We start from the raw sequence: 20,546 nt of genomic DNA, 5'->3' as shown, positions 1-20,546 counted from the left end.
GAGTCATTTATATCAAACAACAGCTAACGGTCGTTTGAAATTTCAGTATGATATAAATCGGACAGTTCGAGACTTTAAAGTCACTAAACGATTAGCCGAAAATCAACTTTATTTCGACGCGACAAACCAATGGAGAGAGAGTCAGATTATCCAGTATGCAGAAGATTTAGAAGCTCACTATATTGTTCCATCTGCGGGACAACTTTGTCTGTACGCGCTTACACAAACAAGTACTTTGAACAAGAACCTTCAGGCCATTCAAATTACAGATATTGATAACAAAGCATAAAAACTGTTAAACTCAATTTTTTACACATCCTATTTGAAATTGTAAACTGGAAATCATTTACAACATACTATTTTGCTTTCCTGTCTACAAACAATACATATATGATCCTTTTCAGAAAGCATTTGTTTCAGATATTCACTCGCACACGGACCACAACAAAACTTGTGTCCACATTTTTCACCCATGAGTCTTAGTGGATTCGTATCTGGTGTTTTCTTACAAATCTGACAGCATGAAAATTTAAGTTTATCTCGCAATTCTTTTATCATCTTTATGATTTCGATGTCAGTTGATTGTTCTCCGGCGTCAAGGACTGTATTTTTTTCAAATATTCGTTATGTAGTTGATACAGTTGTTGATCTTGAGCAAACTGTTGAGATTGCATCGACTCTGGATTGCCGATTTCGGGTGTAAAATGTGCTGAGATATCATCGGTCTTAGGTTTCTTAATGGCCCGTCCAGTGGTTGGTTTTTTCTTACGCTTTGTCTGTTCAACTGTTTGTTGACTAACGGAATGGCTTTCATCAGGAATCGGTACAGCAACATATTGTGGTTGTTGTTCATTCGACATTTCAAACTTGAAGTTTTCAGCATTTTCAAATGATTGGTTACAAAAATAAGCTAGATCAATTTGGCTTTCTGCTGACATTTTTATCTTTGCTAGATTGTATCTTGTACCTTCATAAATATATTCTTCAGAATCATTCCGTGTTACATTATAAAAAGCCCTGATGGATCCTTACATGTGTTACAAGTAAATGTCTCACCCTTCAACATAGAACTTAAAAAACAATATCGGCAGGCGAATCTATAACAACATTTCTTACAGAATACGTGGACTTCACTTTTCTTACATAAAACACAGATCCATTTTTTAGCTGATATGCTTTTACCTAAATTAAGATAATCAATTTCGTCAATTAAAGATTGTTTGGTTTTGTTGTCAAGCGTGACGATTGAAGTATGTGTAGCAAATAACATCATTTTAATAGGATGATTTGTTTGTACGACTATATGTATTTTTTTCAAATATTCGTTATGTAGTTGATACAGTTGTTGATCTTGAGCAAACTGTTGAGATTGCATCGACTCTGGATTGCCGATTTCGGGTGTAAAATGTGCTGAGATATCATCGGTCTTAGGTTTCTTAATGGCCCGTCCAGTGGTTGGTTTTTTCTTACGCTTTGTCTGTTCAACTGTTTGTTGACTAACGGAATGGCTTTCATCAGGAATCGGTACAGCAACATATTGTGGTTGTTGTTCATTCGACATTTCAAACTTGAAGTTTTCAGCATTTTCAAATGATTGGTTACAAAAATAAGCTAGATCAATTTGGCTTTCTGCTGACATTTTTATCTTTGCTAGATTGTATCTTGTACCTTCATAAATATATTCTTCAGAATCATTCCGTGTTGCATTATAAAAAGCCCTGACGGATCCTTACATGTGTTACAAGTAAATGTCTCACCCTTCAACATAGAACTTAAAAAACAATATCGGCAGGCGAATCTATAACGACATTTCTTACAGAATACGTGACTTCACTTTTCTTACATAAAACACAGATCCATTTTTTAGCTGATATGCTTTTACCTAAATTAAGATAATCAATTTCGTCAATTAAAGATTGTTTGGTTTTGTTGTCAAGCGTGACGATTGAAGTATGTGTAGCAAATGACATCATTTTAAGAGGTTGATTTGTTTGTACGACTATATGTATAACATTTGATTGGTGCGCGCGCATGCATTTTTGAGTATATAAGGGCGACACATTCATTATTTTTGTTCATTTCACGATGACTTTTCAACTTGTCAACCCAGACCTACATGCTTTGTGTGAAACATTTATACGAAAGAAAAGAAACTTTGAAGGGGCTGGCCATCAACGAAAAAACATGTTCAATGTAACATGTCCTTTCACCGATATCGAAGGTTTTCGATTCACGTCGATAACGAACAGTCCATATGATTTTTTGGATTACATCCCAACAGCCCAGCATCTCTTTTTGACAGAACCTACCTTGGAAGCCTTTGAAAAATACATAGATGAAATATTCAAGAACGAACAAAGTGACTGGTCGTATTTCAACATTTTGAAGAAGCTTTCTCCAATGGATTTCAGCAAACTCACAGACACTCTGGAAAATACAAATCTGAGCAGAAGGGTAGACAAAGAGGTGCGAACGAGCATTCCAATTTGCATCATACCAGTAACCGAGTTCGCAGCCCTTGAAGACTACAGTAGGATTTATGGAGTTAAATCAAACAACCAATCTCTGGAGAGAACTCAGATCAGACTTCGCCTAAACACATATTTCGTCGCTCTGATAAGGACACTGAACTGTAGAATCGGACATCATAGATGTTATGTATCGAAAAAACATTTTACCCAGTAAAAATTTTCATCTTGTATGTACACAGAAAGAGCTAACATATGCATTCAGGAAGATTCAAACTAGTGGAATACTAAGTCGGATAGGAATTCGCCTTCAGGTTATAGAAAATAGTGGCATGGTTGTGAAGCCTTTGTTTGGATGTCTTCACTCAAACCTTTGCCAAGCACTTGAGTGTTTGTTTGCACTACACCCAATGTTTGCACAGTTCCAAGATGCGCTTACTCTGGAAACGCAACTTATAAATGACGGTAAAGGAATATTATCGAATGCTAAACCCAACAGAAAACGAAAGCATGTGGAAGCGCCACGAGATCAATCCAAACTACCAAAGAGATGGCGAAAAAATGCTATCACGCTAGAAACAGAAATTCCTGTTGAACAATCGGTGATTGAGATGTTAGCAGAAGATTCGTCGAATTCTGCGACTAAAACAAACATAAAGAAGGAGTGCGTGGAACATTGCGAAAATGACTCAAATGACAATGACATACAAGATTGTGGTACCCAGGAGAAGAAATGGCTAAATAACGCTACCTCGCTAAACACAGAAATTCCTCTTGAACAATCGGTAATTCAGATGTTAGCAGAGTATTCGTCGGATACTGCGAACCACACACACATAAAGAAGGAGTGCGTGGAACATTCCGAAAATGACTTAAACGACAATGACACACAATATTGTGGTAACCGGGATGATGACAACAAATGGTGGTTAGACTTATTTGATGAATCCTTAGACGGAAAATCAACTGTAGACATTCTTGCTATGGCAATTGAATTAACTTGCCCAGAGCTACTATTCCGATAAGATTATTGTATTATTTTTGAAAAAATAAATGCTTGCAGAATTACTTTGTATCGTTACTTTTATTGACATTATGTTAGCCAGACACTTTAATCAAGAACGACACATTCCTATCGAAGATATGGTATATCACATATTTAGCGATTATACCTTACCTAAGGAAATTCAATCTTCTGAGATTGCCAATATCGTAAACGAACACGGTGATATGCGATATGAATTTCTGGTTGAAATGCGCCAGGAACACTTTGTACCCATAGAATTTACACCAACACATGTGAAATCCATCGAAATTACGCTTGACAGTGCGTTGACACAGAAAATTGTCAGAATCAAATTTCATAACGATGGATACGATTCAGATTTTCTCCTAGCTGAGGAATATGTTAGTGAGCGGGATCATTTACATAAGGGATACGCAAACAAGATATTTTTTTCCGATAGATGTACAGCTGACATGGCAGCCACAGCCTATTATTCGGTAATCAAACTCGACTTCCTTACAAAATTCAGCGTCTTCTCAAGATTGAAAATTGCCCAACATTTACTGCAGCGGTTTGGAAGTGAACTCTACCCTACAAATATGGTACACTTTTTAGATCGACGAATACAGGACATTCATGAACAAGCACTTCTTGCGATAAAATCTCAGAGAGATAATTTGTATAGATCTGATCAATCAAACAGACTTCTAAAGTGTGCTGAATTGAACACAGTTATAAAAGATATTGCAAATGATACATGGACTTACCGAGATTGCTACATTGATACTTCGAAACACCAATTATGTGTTTTATTTCAATCAAAATATGGACTACAAACCTACACGACCAACCGCTTCTGCAAGGATGGTTTTTGTTGCAATAGTAACATCAATTACAAAGGACTCAAGCTACATTTTTGACTGAGGAGTTGTTGGGTGAATTATGTGTTTTACTTTTTTATGAATAAAATGTTTGTACATCGTGTATGCAGTGTGTTGTAAATACTTAGTCTCAAAACATATTAACCATTCTCTCAGTTTTGATTTACAAATGATAGAGCACAACACAAACACAGTGCTTAAAATTATGATTTATTTGACAACTTTTCAAATTTTTCAAAATTTTTGACTTTGGAATTTCACCATAGCGCATTCGTTTTTTAGCTATATACTTACCAAAGCGCATTTGCGTTTAAGCGATGTAGTTTTTTCACGCTGAGTACCCCCCTTATGAAACTTTTTTTTACATTGAATTTAGAACGATTTAGATGACTCACAAAATTAGGCACACAAAGTGACGATGTACAAGTATTTTGGGGTGACGAGCTTTTTGGTTCGCTCGCCCGACCAAACAAAAACACTTTTAGTATATATATAAGTCTTTTTGTTTGGCCGGGCGAGGTAACCAAAAAGCTCGTCACCCTAAATTATTTGTACATCGTCACCTGGTTTGCTTAAATTTGTGAGTCGATTTGTCATAAAGAGAGTAAAATGTATGATAAGATGCTTAGCATCTTCAAATAATTTGACATTCATCTTTTGGTTTGACAAATAAAATGAGTAAAATTTATGATAAACTGTTTAGCATCTGTAAATAATTTGACATTCATCTTTTGGTTTGACAAATAATAGAGTGAAATGTATGAGAAATGCTCAGTGTCATGAATCGATTTGACACTTAGCATTTGGTTTGACAAATAATAAAGTGAAATGTTTGATAAATGCTCAGTATCATGAATCGCTTTGATATTCATCAATTTGTTTTACTAATGAAAAAAATGATTTATTCATTCGCGACGATTTCTTAATTTTCACAAATGAATAGTATCTCATTCTATTTTTCTGTCAGATAAACCTTAATGATCTGCATGTTTTTTTCAAGGAGATGAAAATTTCATGAAATGTAAAATGTTCATATTCAATTTTTATTCTCAAAGATTTCACTCATTGTGTACAAAAATAATGCATAATCAAGTCGATGAAACTGACATTCACACAATATTTGAAAAAAGATAAAATGTAAATCTTACTTTCAGTCCTTTGATTTTTTGATGTGTTGAAAATTTCATGAAATGCAAAATGTTCATGTTCAATTTTTATTCTCAAAGATTTTACTCATTGTGTCAAGTCAATGAAACTGGCGTTCACACAAGATTTAAAAACAAGTAACATTGTCATATTGCTTTCAGTCCTTTGATTGTTTTTATGTGCTGAAAATTTCATGAAATACAAAATGTTCATGTTCCATTTTTATTTTCAAAGATTTTACTCATTGTATCAAGTCCATGAAACTGGCGTTCACACAAGATTTGAAAACAAATAAAATCTTCATATTGATAATGATGAGACAATCTGTGGCTATTTGGCATGACAAAAAATAAAGTGAAACATCAATGAGTTGTGATGGTTTACATTTGGACATTTTTTCAAGTTGATCTACAAATGGACGAATACTCTATTCATATTGGATGATGTACTTGCAGTGTGTTGTAAATGCTTAGTCTCAAAACATATTAACCATTCTCTCAGTTTTGATTTACAAAAGATAGAGCAGTACACTAACAATGTGCTTAAAATTATGATTTATTTGACAACTTTTCATTTTTTTCAAAATTTTTGACTTTGGATTTTCACCATAGCGCATTCGTTTTTTAGCTATATACTTACCAAAGCGCATTTGCGTTTAAGCGATGTAGTTTTTTCACGCTGAGTACCCCCCTTATGAAACTTTTTTTTACATTGAATTTAGAACGATTTATTTGAATCTCAAAATTAGGCACACAAAGTGACGATGTACAAGTATTTTGGGGTGACGAGCTTTTTGGTTCGCTCGCCCGGCCAAACTAAAACACTTTTAGTATATATATAAGTCTTTTTGTTTGGCCGGGCGAGGTAACCAAAAAGCTCGTCACCCTAAATTATTTGTACATCGTCACCTGGTTTGCTTAAATTTGTGAGTCGATTTGTCATAAAGAGAGTAAAATGTATGATAAGATGCTTAGCATCTTCAAATAATTTGACATTCATCTTTTGGTTTGACAAATAAAATGAGTAAAATTTATGATAAACTGTTTAACATCTGTAAATAATTTGACATTCAATTTTTGGTTTGACAAATAATAGAGTGAAATGTATGAGAAATGCTCAGTGTCATGAATCGATTTGACACTTAGCATTTGGTTTGACAAATAATAAAGTGAAATGTTTGATAAATGCTCAGTATCATGAATCGCTTTGATATTCATCAATTTGTTTTACTAATGAAAAAAATGATTTATTCATTCGCGACGATTTCTTAATTTTCACAAATGAATAGTATCTCATTCTATTTTTCTGTCAATTAAACCTAAAGTGTTAAATGGAACAAAAAAAAAATGCAAAAGTGTTATCATTCAAACTTTTATTATCGAACTTATGAGTCTATACACATACACATACACATGTTTAATATTTCAGTAACGTTTTTGCTCACTACAAATGCGCGATCCTATTTTTCAAAACATTTCAAGTTTGTTTCAATTTTTTCAATTGATCGAATAGAATTCTTGTACTTTAAGTTAAATTTTTTCATCCAATCAAACACTGATTTGCTGTCGAATAAACGAGATTTCTCTTGCAAAATTTGGCTATGTTTTGTTATTGATTCTAATTCTTGTTTTAACGACGAAATGTCTGTGTGAATATCACTTGAGCTAGTTTGAATATCACATGAGCTAGCTGTACTTTTTGCACATTCGGGAAACATCGCCAAAAGTCCATTCTGTACAAATTGATTGTTCCAGCAGATTGTTCTGACATATCTTGTCAAAATATCTGTGTCAGGACTCATATCTTCCAGTTTTAACCGCATCCACAAATTGTTCGCTTTAACGAGCGCATGTTTCAATTCATTAAACAGAGCACAAGCCAAATCCTGCAAAGTTCGATTAGTGTCTATCTTTATTTTCGTCTCATAGGGTATTTTTTTGTTAATTTTTTTATTCATTTCTGAACCTAGTGACTGTGGCATGTTAAGTACATCATTTGACTTCTGAGTGGTAATTTCGCTGATTCCAAATGAGCATTGAATGGTGCTTATGATTTGTTCTGCCTTTTGCTGCCTTTGTACCATAGCCTTTAGGATCAAGAACACCTCTTTGTCATCTCCAAACTTTGAGTAAAGGCAAACGAGCCTACTTCCAAAGTCTATTATTGACGAGATATCGTTGGCTATTGTCGAAACCATAGTATTCTTGTCAAAGTTGCAAAACTCCACAAGACTGAACTGTTTATCTGTTTTATGTTCCGCGAATCTGCAATGTCTCAAAAGCATCTCCAGTGATTCATTTTGACATTCACTGAGTTCCTTGGCAGGATTCCGCAGCTCAGGATACCCAAATGTTTCTTCATCAAGTTTTTTACAAAACTGATTACATTTGAGTTTTGTCTCTTCATTTCTTTCGAGAACCTCTGGCAGAAGAGAAAAGAAATCAATTTTACTTTTCGGTATTCTTTTTGTTTTTTTGTTCATTGCTATATTGAAATTGATACTAAACATTCTCATATTTATATTACTTATACTAACATAGTGTACAAAAATAATGCGGAGTCAAGTCCATGAAACTGGCGTTCACACAAGATTTGAAAACAAATAAAATCTTCATATTGATAATTATGAGACAATCTGTGGCTATTTGGCATGACAAAAAATAAAGTGAGACATCAATGAGTTGTGATGGTTTACATTTGGACATTTTTTCAAGTTGATCTACAAAATGGACGAATACTCTATTCATATTGCACAAAGAGATTGCAGTGTGTTGTAAATGCTTAGTCTCAAAACATATTAACCATTCTCTCAGTTTTGATTTGCAAATGACAGAGCAGTACACTAACAATGTGCTTAAAAATTATGATTTATTTGACAACTTTTCAATTTTTTCAAATTTTTTGACTTTGGATTTTCACCATAGCGCATTCGCGTTTTAGCTATATACCTACCAAAGCGCATTTGCGTTTAAGCGATGTAGTTTTTTCACGCTGAGTACCCCCCTTATGAAACTTTTTTTTACATTGAATTTAGAACGATTTAGTTGACTCACAAAATTAGGCACACAAAGTGACGATGTACAAGTTTTTGGGGTGACGAGCTTTTTGGTTACCTCGCCCGACCAAACAAAAACACTTTAGTATATATATAAGTCTTTTAGTTTGGCCGGGCGAGGTAACCAAAAAGCTCGTCACCCTAAATTATTTGTACATCGTCACCTGGTTTGCTTAAATTTGTGAGTCGATTTGTCATAAAGAGAGTAAAATGTATGATAAGATGCTTAGCATCTTCAAATAATTTGACATTCATCTTTTGGTTTGACAAATAATAAGAGTGAAATGTATGATAAACTGTTTAGCATCTGTAAATAATTTGACATTCATCTTTTGGTTTGACAAATAATAGAGTGAAATGTATGACAAATGCTCAGTGTCATGAATCGATTTGACACTTAGCATTTGGTTTGACAATAAATAAAGTGAAATGTTTGATAAATGCTCAGTGTCATTAATCGATTTCACATTCATCATTTGGAATGACAAATAATAGAGTGAAATGTATGACAAATGCTAAGTGTCACATTGGTGTGAAATAAATTATGATATGAATTATGTTTGTTATTCAAAAAGTATTTAACAGAAATGGTATGTAAGGCTAGTGCAATTGCTTTTGATTGTCAATTGTAATCAGAATGACACAAAAAAGAGGATATTGCTTTACAATGAACGATTACAACGAAGATGATTTAAAAAAACTAAAAGATATTAAATGTAAATATATCATCATTTGCAAAGTAATTGGAGATAATGCAGTACGGTTACGAGGTTATATTTACTACCAGGGAAGCGGAAAAACCTTCACTGGCGTCAAAAGAGATGTAGGAGATAAAGCACATATCGAACCAGCGAAGGAAAGACCAGTGAAGAGCAAAATGCATTGTAGCAATGGAGGATTAGTGATATTTGAAAATAGTAAATTACCTCAAAGGGAAAAGAGACAAAATGAAGTTCGCAGGTCCGAGGTGAAAACAAATGTAAAATCGTTGAAGCCTAAGATCGATGATGATAAATATGTGTGTGCTACCAAAGCTAAACAAGACTTTTTCCTTTCTGTGACAGACCTTTTGAAAGTACCATTCGTCAAGTCCGCGTCACAAAAACTATACAATCGAGATGATATACAGGCAATAGTGAGTAAGAAATATGGTTCTGATGACCCGACCGAGATCTTGAAAATATTAAAGCATAAACGAGAAAAACGCATCGCTATCCGCCAAGCTAAATCACAACAGAGACAAGAACAGAGACATTCACATCTGAGATATCTTTTATCTCAGAGTGGCCTCGAGCTCCGAGACGACAGTACTCTCTGTCAGAGGTATATCAGAGGGGAAATCAAAGAACAAACTCCAGAATGGATTGTCAATCGTATGTGTCAATTGAAGTATCTGTACCAATATCTCGATATGAAAAAAGCATATAAAGAATCACGGAAGCTTAAGGCTCAACAACCTGACTATCCTCAATCAATCAGTCAACTCGCAGAGCACATTGCTCTACGCAAAGTAGGAGGTTCATACCCTGATAAATTTCCATGGCTTTGATATTATTCACAAATTTGTTGTTTTTTCCATTGTTTGTGATTTTCAAAAATAATAAACCAATAAACCTGATATTTCGGTTTTGTCTCATTATCAGATGATGAAGAGAGAAAAATAACACTATATATATGGCTATAAACAGAACGTATCATTTGTTACAATGGAGTATTCTTTCAAACAAGTATCGATTCCAAAACATCAAGAATATGATAATTTCACTGCTCGATTAGCAACATATAGTGCTTGGTCGATCGATTTCATTGATCCAGTTGACTTGGCAAAAGCAGGATTGTTTTTTACCGGTTTTCGTGATGAAGTAACTTGTTATTTTTGCGGAAATCATTTACACTCGTGGGAGCGAGGAGAAGTCCCAGAAAATGAACATGCACGCTTTTTCCCCAATTGTAAGTTAACACATAACATGGAATCTGAAGATCTTATTAACGAAGAAGATGACGATGCATATGATCCTGATCCCTTTTACAGACAATTTTTCAGCGAGTCAGCACGACTCGAAACGTATAGAGATTGGAAATCTGTGATAAGTCAAGAAGAGTTGGCAAAAAATGGATTCATTTACCAACACACTGGGGATCGCGTTCAGTGTGTGTTTTGTCGAAAATGTTTTTCTGACTGGAAGCCAGAAGACCGAATCCCAAATGTTCATTATCGTTTCAGCCCAGAATGTCCCTTTGCTGCTGGATTTGAAACAAGAAATGTACCTCTGGTATGCATTTCAGAACAACAAAATATTGACAAAATCCTACTTGAATTTGGGTTTCGCATCGAGGATATTAGTAACGCCAAACTGGTCTTTCGCAGAACATACGGCAGTGAAAAGAGTTATGAAATCAATGACATTTGTAACATTTTGCTCGAAACGAATGTAAAGCACGAACCATCTGAAAACCATGAACAAGACACAAACCTTGATGAACGAAGACAGTGCAAAATTTGTTTTGACGGTCTCGTAGACATGGTACTTTTGCCTTGTGGGCATCTGTTTTGCTGCAGAGTGTGTGCCAACATCCTGTCAAATTGTTCCATGTGTCGGAAGAAAATCACAGGCAGAGTACAGGCTCTATTGTGATGGCATTAAATGGCTACATCGGATGGGACCAAACCACAGTCAACTGCGCGTTTACACAGAGCAAACTGTGAAGTTTTGTTTTGATGTTTGAAAAATGAAAATGGAAATGGAATGGACTTGGGGAAATAGGCTGATAGAAAAGGCCCCCCCCCCTTGTTGAAAATCCCCCCCCCTTATTTTCACCCCCGTTTTCTGTATTCCATTATTTGTGGTGGCTACAAAACATTTAACACTTTGTGAAAGATACAAACACACAAACATACACTATGACAGCCGATACAGATCCAAACATGTCAAACATGTCAAACACGTCAAACTATTCGTATGATAAGAGATTCGGAAAACGTTTTCGATGTTGTGAGTGGTGTGGTGGTTACAGTAACATTGACTATCTCCTACTCGTTATGAAAAACTGTGTGTTCGAACATTCCGCGTGTCCAAGCTGTTTCGATAAATACAATGGCTCTTGTCCTGCTTGTTGGTTGAACCATCCAGTTGCGTTAGCACACATTAAGGAAAGGAAACGATACTACAAGAAATTGGGTAAAATAGAAACTAACGACTGGTTATTGAGAGAGATGAGGCATGATTACCTCGCCACCATTAAGAAAAGCACAAGGGAAAAGTTCAAAAGTGACGTGTTGATGTTCGCCTTTTTGTAATGCAAAGCTCTAATTGGTATAAAAGCAAAAGACTGCAAAACATTGCAAAAGACTGCAAAGCCAAACTGCAAAGAGATCATGGCAAAACCAAACTGCAAAGAGATCATGACAAACAACTGCCAGTGTGACGACTGTAAGTTTTTCAGATTGAATTATTATGACTGTATCCTTTTCAGATTGAATTATTATGACTGTATCGATAACTGCCAGTGCGACGACTGTAAATTGTACAGACAGAAGATGGATTTGAATGATTCCAATGCCATGAACTGTGAGATGGATGAGCTGGCTAACACCGTAAAAACACAGAAATCAGACAACAGCAATACCTTACCGCAACAAACCGAATCGATGAGTGTTGATATGTTGGATAAGGAAATGTTCATGAATTATTATGAAATGTTCAAACCGCAGATGGATTTAAACGATTCCAGTTCCAATGCGGGAATGAAAAGAAAAGTGGAAAATGGTGAGATGGATAACATTGTAAAAAGACAGAAAATAGAATACAGCAATACCTCCCCCCAGCAAACCGAATCGATGAGAGTTGGTATGTTTGACAAGGACAATGACTGTATGGATCTTGTTTGATATTTATGCAAAAAGCTACAATGTGCTTCTATTTGAAATAAATGAACATAAAACCAATATGAAAGTTTTGACGATGAATAATATCGATGAATTATTTTTTTGCTATTATAAGGTCTCCAAATTGTGCACTGGTTACAAACAATCTACAATCTACAACATGTCAAGCAAATCATCTCCTCAGCACTACTCAACTGAAGACGAAAAACTACAAGCAATGGCAGAAGACTATTTGCGAGATGCGGCAGAGTCTTGTATGGATGTGAGCATGGATGAGAAAGAATTCAGCGCAGTAAAAGTAAAAGCAGACGTTCTTACTCCACCTGCTAGCCCGATAAGGAAGAGGTTCAAGGCATGGGAAGGAAAAGATGAAGCTACAGCTGTTGTCCTTTCAGATGATGACGATATCGAGGATGGGAATTTTAGCGATGATCTTGAAAATTCTTCGCCGGCTTCCCCTTTGGATCATGATAAAGTTGCGAAAATACTTGAACAAATATACAATATTCAGGAGTCAAAATATGAGGCAGACCAGATCAGGAGGTGCGTTGAAATGTACAGAGAGATCAAGTATTGTGAGACGGAAGAAGCGAGGACAGCACTGAGACACAGTTCAAACGATTATGCTGAACCTGAGATTCTAAACGATTTTCTGTTGAAGCACATAGGCTATATGTGGGAAACGATAAAACCATACTTATGAACAATGAACCTGGGGACTCTGAGTATCAGGACTTTGGAGACATTTAGTGTGTTATGATGTTTCAAGTTTTTGTAGATAACGATTCAATTGTAAAATAAACATGAAAAAATGAAATATTCTTTGTCTTGTGTTTTCGTAAATGTGGTAAACGCAGCAAATATAGACAATAGTTTATTGTGTCACCAACGGTTAAGACTTGCCATGTTACTGTTGTCAAAACATTTGAATTACATAAACTGAATGAAATTGACTTGACACTATATTAGTGAAATATTTTTGAACCTTTTAAATAAAGTATGGCTCACAACAACGGTAAAAAAAACTCAAAATGTATTTCGTATGATAAGAGACTCGGAAAACGTTTCAGAGCTTGTCATTGGTGCGGTGGCTACAGTAACATTGACTATCGCTTGCTCGTTATGAAACAATGTGCATTCGAACATTCCGCGTGTCCAAGCTGTTTTGATAAATACAACGGCTTTTGTCCCGCTTGTTGGATAAACCACCCGGCACGAAAAATGAATAGAAGAAACATTAAACGTTACTACAAAAGATTGGGTAACTCAGAAGGAAAAGATTATCTGGCCAGAATCAAGCAAAGCGCAAGAGAACAGTTTAAGCAAAACGTACTGAGATTTGCGTTTCTAAGACTTAGGATAACAAAATATTAACATAAAAAACGAATGCTTTGAAATTGCTTTTTATTGAACTTCGTAATATTCACTTGTAAGTGGCAGAAGTAAAGTAATTCATGAAAAATCTTGAGTGTTTTCGTTGAATAGTTCCATACAGGCAGCTTCGTCTAAGGATTGCAGGTTGTCTGTTTGAGATTTCAAGCGCAAAACTTCGTCTTCCAATGCCGTGTTATTTTGCTTAAGCTGATTGTTTTCCGCAGTCAGCTGTGACAGATTCAATGTCAAGCGTGTAACTTCGTCCTGCAATAGTTGACTATCGTCCGTATTCGAGTTGTGCACATGAGTTTGCTTATACCGATCGTTCTCTCTGATCAACCTAAACACCTTTTGCTGTAGTGCGCCACATTTCTTGCGATACTCGGTCGTTTCCAGTTTGTTTTGCAGAAATGTTTTTTCGATATTGTCAAGTATCGAGACGATTTCTTTGAACGTAGACTCGTGCTTGTTATCACCCATACATAGTCTCGCTACGAAGCCGGTAATTTGTAAATTAAGGTTGCTTATGTCCGTCATATTTCTATTGTGAGCGAGTTCAATGTCAGTTTTATTTTCGATTTATATCATGGAATGCGATTTACTAGTGAATTATTTTATTCTTATTATAAGGGCTGAAAATTTGTTACTTGTCATACACATTCTCAAACAATTATGTCCAGTCAAGCATCGACACAGCAAACAACGCCTTGTGAGAACACCAGTGAAAACGAGCAAAAAAGCGAATCTTGTTCTCAGCAACCCATGAATGATATCAATGAATATGAAAAAATGATGGAGATGGCAGAAGATTATTTGCGAGATGCTGAAGAACAAAAATCGAGCGAAATCGAATCCATGCAAGATGACAACCCAGACGGGGCAGTTTGTTATATGAGAAATTGCTGCGTTTGTGACGGTTACTGTTATGATAGTGATAATTTTGAAGACATTGAGACCGTAGACGAGGAAGTAAAAATTGACGAAATTGAACCAAGTATTTTTGTGAGCGAAAACAAGAATTGACATTAGTTTTCAATCCGCTCAAACATGATGATACTTCATTAAGTGCTTTCCGAATGAAAAGGTTCAAACAATTGTTTTGATGTTTTAACTTTGAATAAATGCGTTGAAATGCAATTTGATTGTTTGTTTTATCTCGATTGAAAAATAGAAGCATAGTAACATAGTAGCAAGCACTGTACCTAGCATTGTAGATTGCATGGTCCATGGCTTAAAATAATGCAATGAGTGGAACGAATATAGTTCATATATAAACTTATCTTTTCTTCTCATGTCATACTTGTCAAAACCTACTGATCTAATATATACAAATTATGGGTTTCAAGAAAACCATCAAAACGTGTTTAAAGAAGTTGCTAAGAAGGTCTGATGCAAAACAAAAAAATATGGACAGTGTGCAATTGAATGCGAACATTAATAAGGCAACTGAAATCCACACGTGCCCGAAACTTTATCCATGTTTGATTTGTTTCAACAAGGGGGATGCTGAGAAAACAGAACAGAAAGCCCCAAGCCATCAGTGCCCTGAACTGTACCCCTGTTTGGTGTGTTTGGTGCAAGAAGACTCGTCGAGTGTTGACAAAACTTACAAAGTTGTTGAAAAGCTCAGTAGCAGAGACTTAGAGAGAAATGAGAATCACGAAGCACTTCGCCAGTTCTTCGCCAGGCGTGGGAGACAGTTTGTGCCAAAACGTTGTTAATAAATTGAGTGATGAACAGACAATGATTAGTAACAAAATAAAATGTATGAACTGTTCGTGTTTTATTGTGTTTATCTATAGTAATCTAGTTGGAATCACTTAAGCTTCAAGAACAACTATGCTTGCTCATTGTTATCAAACGAGTAATGGTCATATAGTCATATATATATGTGCAAATCGCTATGCATAACTCCTCAAAGATACACAGAATGTATCGTAAAATGCTACAAAGTACGATACTCAAGCAAAATAAAACATGAAATAAAGTAAAACAATCACAGACTAATGTTACGATTTTCGGTACAAGCTATACTGAGCTGATTATTATAAGGGAAAGTGTTGTCTGTCGTATTCACTTGGATACGGTTGAACCATGTAAACAATACTCTTTGTGTGTAAAATTTGGGATATTTTCTGTGTTTTGAAGGTACGACCTTGGTAGTTATAGTTTCTATAATGTGTTCGCGATTGAATCAAGCCGGGTTTATGCATATACAAGAGATATAAATGATTTTACGAGGTTTTAAACATTTCCAATTTCAGAAAATATTTCTACTTTCGATTTCGTTTTTCTGAAAATGAACAAACTTTTTTTTTCCTATTGTTTAATTTCATAAAACGATACATAATACATGATTAAGATAATTTTAAATTATTTTTAATGAGTGTATTTTCTTTATTTTCGTAAAAGTTTAAAAAATAAATAAATAATGCAATTCATGGAATGATATGACGTGATATGTATGACGTCATATTGCAGAGTTCTCGCTGTGCGCTGGTCGGCCATCTTGAAAAATAAATTGTGAAGGTCGTATTTCCAGCTTTCCTGCGGTAAGTATGACATGAATGTTTAAAAGTTTTATGAGAAATTGTGTCTAAATATATGATGTATCATATTACCAGCAAGTTTTGTCGATGTATCTATTGAATTCCATAAAAACTTCTGTCAAAAGAAATTGCTCCCAGCTCGTTTTAGAATGTTTCGAACATTCTCGAAGCCGATTTTAGAAACTTTAATTCTCGGCTAGATATGTTGAAAAACATAGTAAGCGGTGTTAATTCATATCTCTTGTCTTGTTTATGTCATATTTTGAATGATTTTAACTTTGTTTAGGGACCAAACTGACAGAAATAAGAAATGGCAAATCATGCGAGATTGATAAATATCTTCTTCTATTTGTTTGTTTGAAAAATATGTTGAAAATTATTTTTTTTAAACCAGAGACGGCAGTTCAGATGCAGTCATCCTGTGTGTCAGAAAGCTGGTGATCAAAATGGTTGAAGGCAGTACCCAAGAAAGTACATTTACAAGTAAGTAAAATCACTGAAAATTAATTCCATGAAATGAACTGTCATATCATAATCTCAGTGCTTAGTCTGTTTGGAAATATGCTTGGAATAATTTTTATAAACTGATAATTTATCTAATAACAGACACTGTGTTTGATTTATTACATTGAACTGCTATTAGATAAATTTTCAGTTTGTGTTTGATATCTACCAATGCCATAAATGCATAATTTTGTTCCTGTTGTGAATGATAAGAAATGTTGGGAACATAATACCTTCTGCATGTGAACAGTTTTTCTGTTTCTGTTTGTATGTAGGAAGTATTTTGTTTTCAGGATTATTTCAACATTGTTGATGTGGATGAAATGTGCACTTAGCCATGCTTTTAATGGAATGAAAAAAGTAAAAAACTAACAAGCAATATGTGCAGTTTTGTTAATAAAATGTTTTGTTTCAGAGTTGTGAGGAGTAACCTAGCCTATATAACCTGAAGCTCACCCAATATGCAGTGTGTTCTGCTTTGTCAATAACAAGTAAGTAATTTCACCAAATTTCATCAGAAACAAATCTCAAATTTACAATGAACAGTAAAGTTAACTCATCTTGGTACTTTAATAAACTGAAACACTGAACCAACATGATTTGATTTTGCTCTTTGTACTTATTTCACATTATGGTAGCAAAATTACAGCTATGTGTCAGATTCATGACATTTAGCATTTGTCATACATTTCACTCTTTCAGTTGTCAAACCAAATGCTAAGTGTCAAATCCATTCATGATATTTAGCAGTTTATCATAAATTTTACTCATTTTATTTGTCAAACCAAAAGATGAACGTCAAATTATTTACACATGCTCAGCAGTTTATCATAAATTTTACTCATTTTATTTGTCAAACCAAAAGATGAACGTCAAATTATTTGAAGATGCTAAGCATTTATCATACATTTTACTCTTTTTATGACAAATCGACTCACAAATTTAAGCAAACCAGGTGACGATGTACAAATCATTTAGGGTGACGAGCTTTTTGGTTACCTCGCCCGGCCAAACAAAAAGACTTATATATATACTAAAAGTGTTTTAGTTTGGCCGGGCGAGCGAACCAAAAAGCTCGTCACCCCAAAATACTTGTACATCGTCACTTTGTGTGCCTAATTTTGTGAGTCAACTAAATCGTTCTAAATTCAATGTAAAAAAAAGTTTCATAAGGGGGGTACTCAGTGTGAAAAAACTACATCGCTTAAACGCAAATGCGCTTTGGTAAGTATATAGCTAAAAAACGAATGCGCTATGGTGAAAATCCAAAGTCAAAAATTTTGAAAAAAATGAAAAGTTGTCAAATAAATCATAATTTTAAGCACATTGTTAGTGTTCTGCTCTATTATTTGTAAATGAAAACTGAAAGAATGGTTTATATGTTTTGAGACTAAGCATTTACAACTCACTGCAAATATTCTTTGGTGGTCAAAGACTTAATAGAAGTTAATTAGCCAGTGTTCATATTTAGTAAATGAAAATTAGTGAGTTGAAGCTTATATTGTTAAGTTTTATTGTATATCATCTGGCAGGGAAAACAAGATCATTTAAGATTCATGTTTTTGGTGGCAAACAAATTGAACAAGTATTGTTCTTATTTTACTCACTCATTGATGTTTTCATTTTTCAACAGAAATGTTTTGTTTTTTCAGCTCTGTATGGCTGGTCTGACCTCAGTGGAAGTTGTTCGTTTAAATGGTTTCGGGACATTGAAGTAAAACAACACGAGGTAAAATACAAAGTGCTTATTTATTTTTTAACTTGTTTATCCAGTTGTATATGATAAAAAGTTTTTGAACTTGTTCATCGAGTGTTATATGGTACATACAACAATAATGTAGAATATAAATCACTGAGTTGCGGCTTCTCTGAACAAACATCTGTTCACTTTATGTCCACAGTTTTTTGAGAAACAAACAGGGCATCTGTTTTCCCAGTTTGTAGATTTTCTCGTTTTGCAGAATGTCCCACCAAGAGTGAAGGGCTGCCTGTTTGCTTCAGATTCCCAGTCCTCCTCGCTGATGATTTCTGAAGTCCTTACGCAGTCACCCCAGTCTTCAACCTCAGTTTGTACAGGTGATAATGTTTTTGAACCATAGTTCATTGTCATGTCATTGGAATTGTTCAGCTGCTCCAGTTCTGACTGTAACTCTGTTTTGAGTACAGCAAGTCTAGCCTCAAGAATGGCAATTCTTTTAATTTTGCGGTTAAGTCTCTCCATTGTACAGATCATAAATTGCTGTAGGATTCAAGTTTTGTAATGATATTAAGTATGCGTTACATATTAAATATGCACAAAAATAATGCATTCGATCTGCATTTCACAAGTGTAAAACATCACAAATGAATGGTATTTCAATCTACTTTTTTGTCAAACCATATGACATTATTTGTTCATTAGTAAAACAAATTGATGAATATCAAAGCGATTCATGATACTGAGCATTTATCAAACATTTCACTCTATTATTTGTCAAACCAAAAGATGAACGTCAAATTATTTACAGATGCTAAGCAGTTTATCATACATTTCACTTTATTATTTGTCAAACCAAATGCTAAATGTCATGTCTTGAATCGATTCATGATATTTAGCATTTGTCATACATTTCACTCTATTATTTGTTAAACCAAAAGATGAATGTCAAATTATTTACAGATGCTAAACAATTTATCATAAATTTTACTCATTTTATTTGTCAAACCAAAAGATGAATGTCAAATTATTTGAAGATGCTAAGCATCTTATCATACATTTTACTCTCTTTATGACAAATCGACTCACAAATTTAAGCAAACCAGGTGACGATGTACAAATAATTTAGGGTGACGAGCTTTTTGGTTACCTCGCCCGGCCAAACAAAAAGACTTATATATATACTAAAAGTGTTTTTGTTTGGTCGGGCGAGCGAACCAAAAAGCTCGTCACCCCAAAATACTTGTACATCGTCACTTTGTGTGCCTAATTTTGTGAGTCAACTAAATCGTTCTAAATTCAATGTAAAAAAAAGTTTCATAAGGGGGGTACTCAGTGTGAAAAAACTACATCGCTTAAACGCAAATGCGCTTTGGTAGGTATATAGCTAAAACGCGAATGCGCTATGGTGAAAATCCAAAGTCAAAAATTTTGAAAAAATTGAAAAGTTGTCAAAAAAATCATAATTTTAAGCACGTTGTTAGTGTACTGCTCTGTCATTTGTAAATCAAAACTGAGATAAAGGTTAATATGTTTTAAGACTAAGCATTTACAACTCACTGCAAGTCCAATGTTATAAATGAAACCAAAATTTACCAGAGTAAACATTAATGTGCTATTGTATGTATGAATGTTTCGTCTTTTACACGTTTCATTTCATTTTTTCAGATGAGATGCCATACACAGGGGATCCGACAGAAGACAGCAGACAGAATTCGTCGATCCATTTGAAATGTCATTGTTTATTTGAAAAAAGATACCTATCCACACTTGTTCGTTTTAAAATATTGTTTGTATTATATGTGCTTTGTACCGTTGCTTTTTGTTTATCAGTAATTCTCCAACACTTGTATTTCGTGTTTTACATGAACATTGAAAATTTATCATACAGTAAATCATTTCGAAAATGAAATTTAAATGGAGAAATACTGATTTATCTGTTTGCTTTTAATGTTTGTGCTGTCTTGCTTACCCCAGTAAC

At 34.6% G+C, this 20,546-nt stretch overlaps 1 long non-coding RNA gene across 2 annotated transcripts; it reads left to right on the top strand.

The window, feature by feature from the left end:
- The first annotated feature begins 15,883 nt into the window (after positions 1-15,883).
- On the top strand, positions 15,884-20,334 carry LOC128235161 (uncharacterized). 2 transcript variants are annotated; one of them, XR_008261149.1, is made up of 7 exons: positions 15,884-15,964; positions 16,298-16,368; positions 16,760-16,848; positions 17,285-17,360; positions 18,522-18,598; positions 18,831-18,945; positions 20,234-20,334. It is a non-coding gene; the product is annotated as an uncharacterized LOC128235161 (long non-coding RNA). The 2 variants fall into 2 exon arrangements; XR_008261148.1 differs by lacking the exon at positions 15,884-15,964 and having other exon boundaries at positions 16,106-16,368.
- The last annotated feature ends 212 nt before the right edge of the window (positions 20,335-20,546 follow it).

The sequence above is a fragment of the Mya arenaria genome, chromosome 5 (assembly GCF_026914265.1).
Source record: "Mya arenaria isolate MELC-2E11 chromosome 5, ASM2691426v1".
Taxonomy (NCBI): Eukaryota; Metazoa; Mollusca; class Bivalvia; order Myida; family Myidae; genus Mya; species Mya arenaria.
This window is presented reverse-complemented; position numbering and strand designations above follow the sequence as displayed.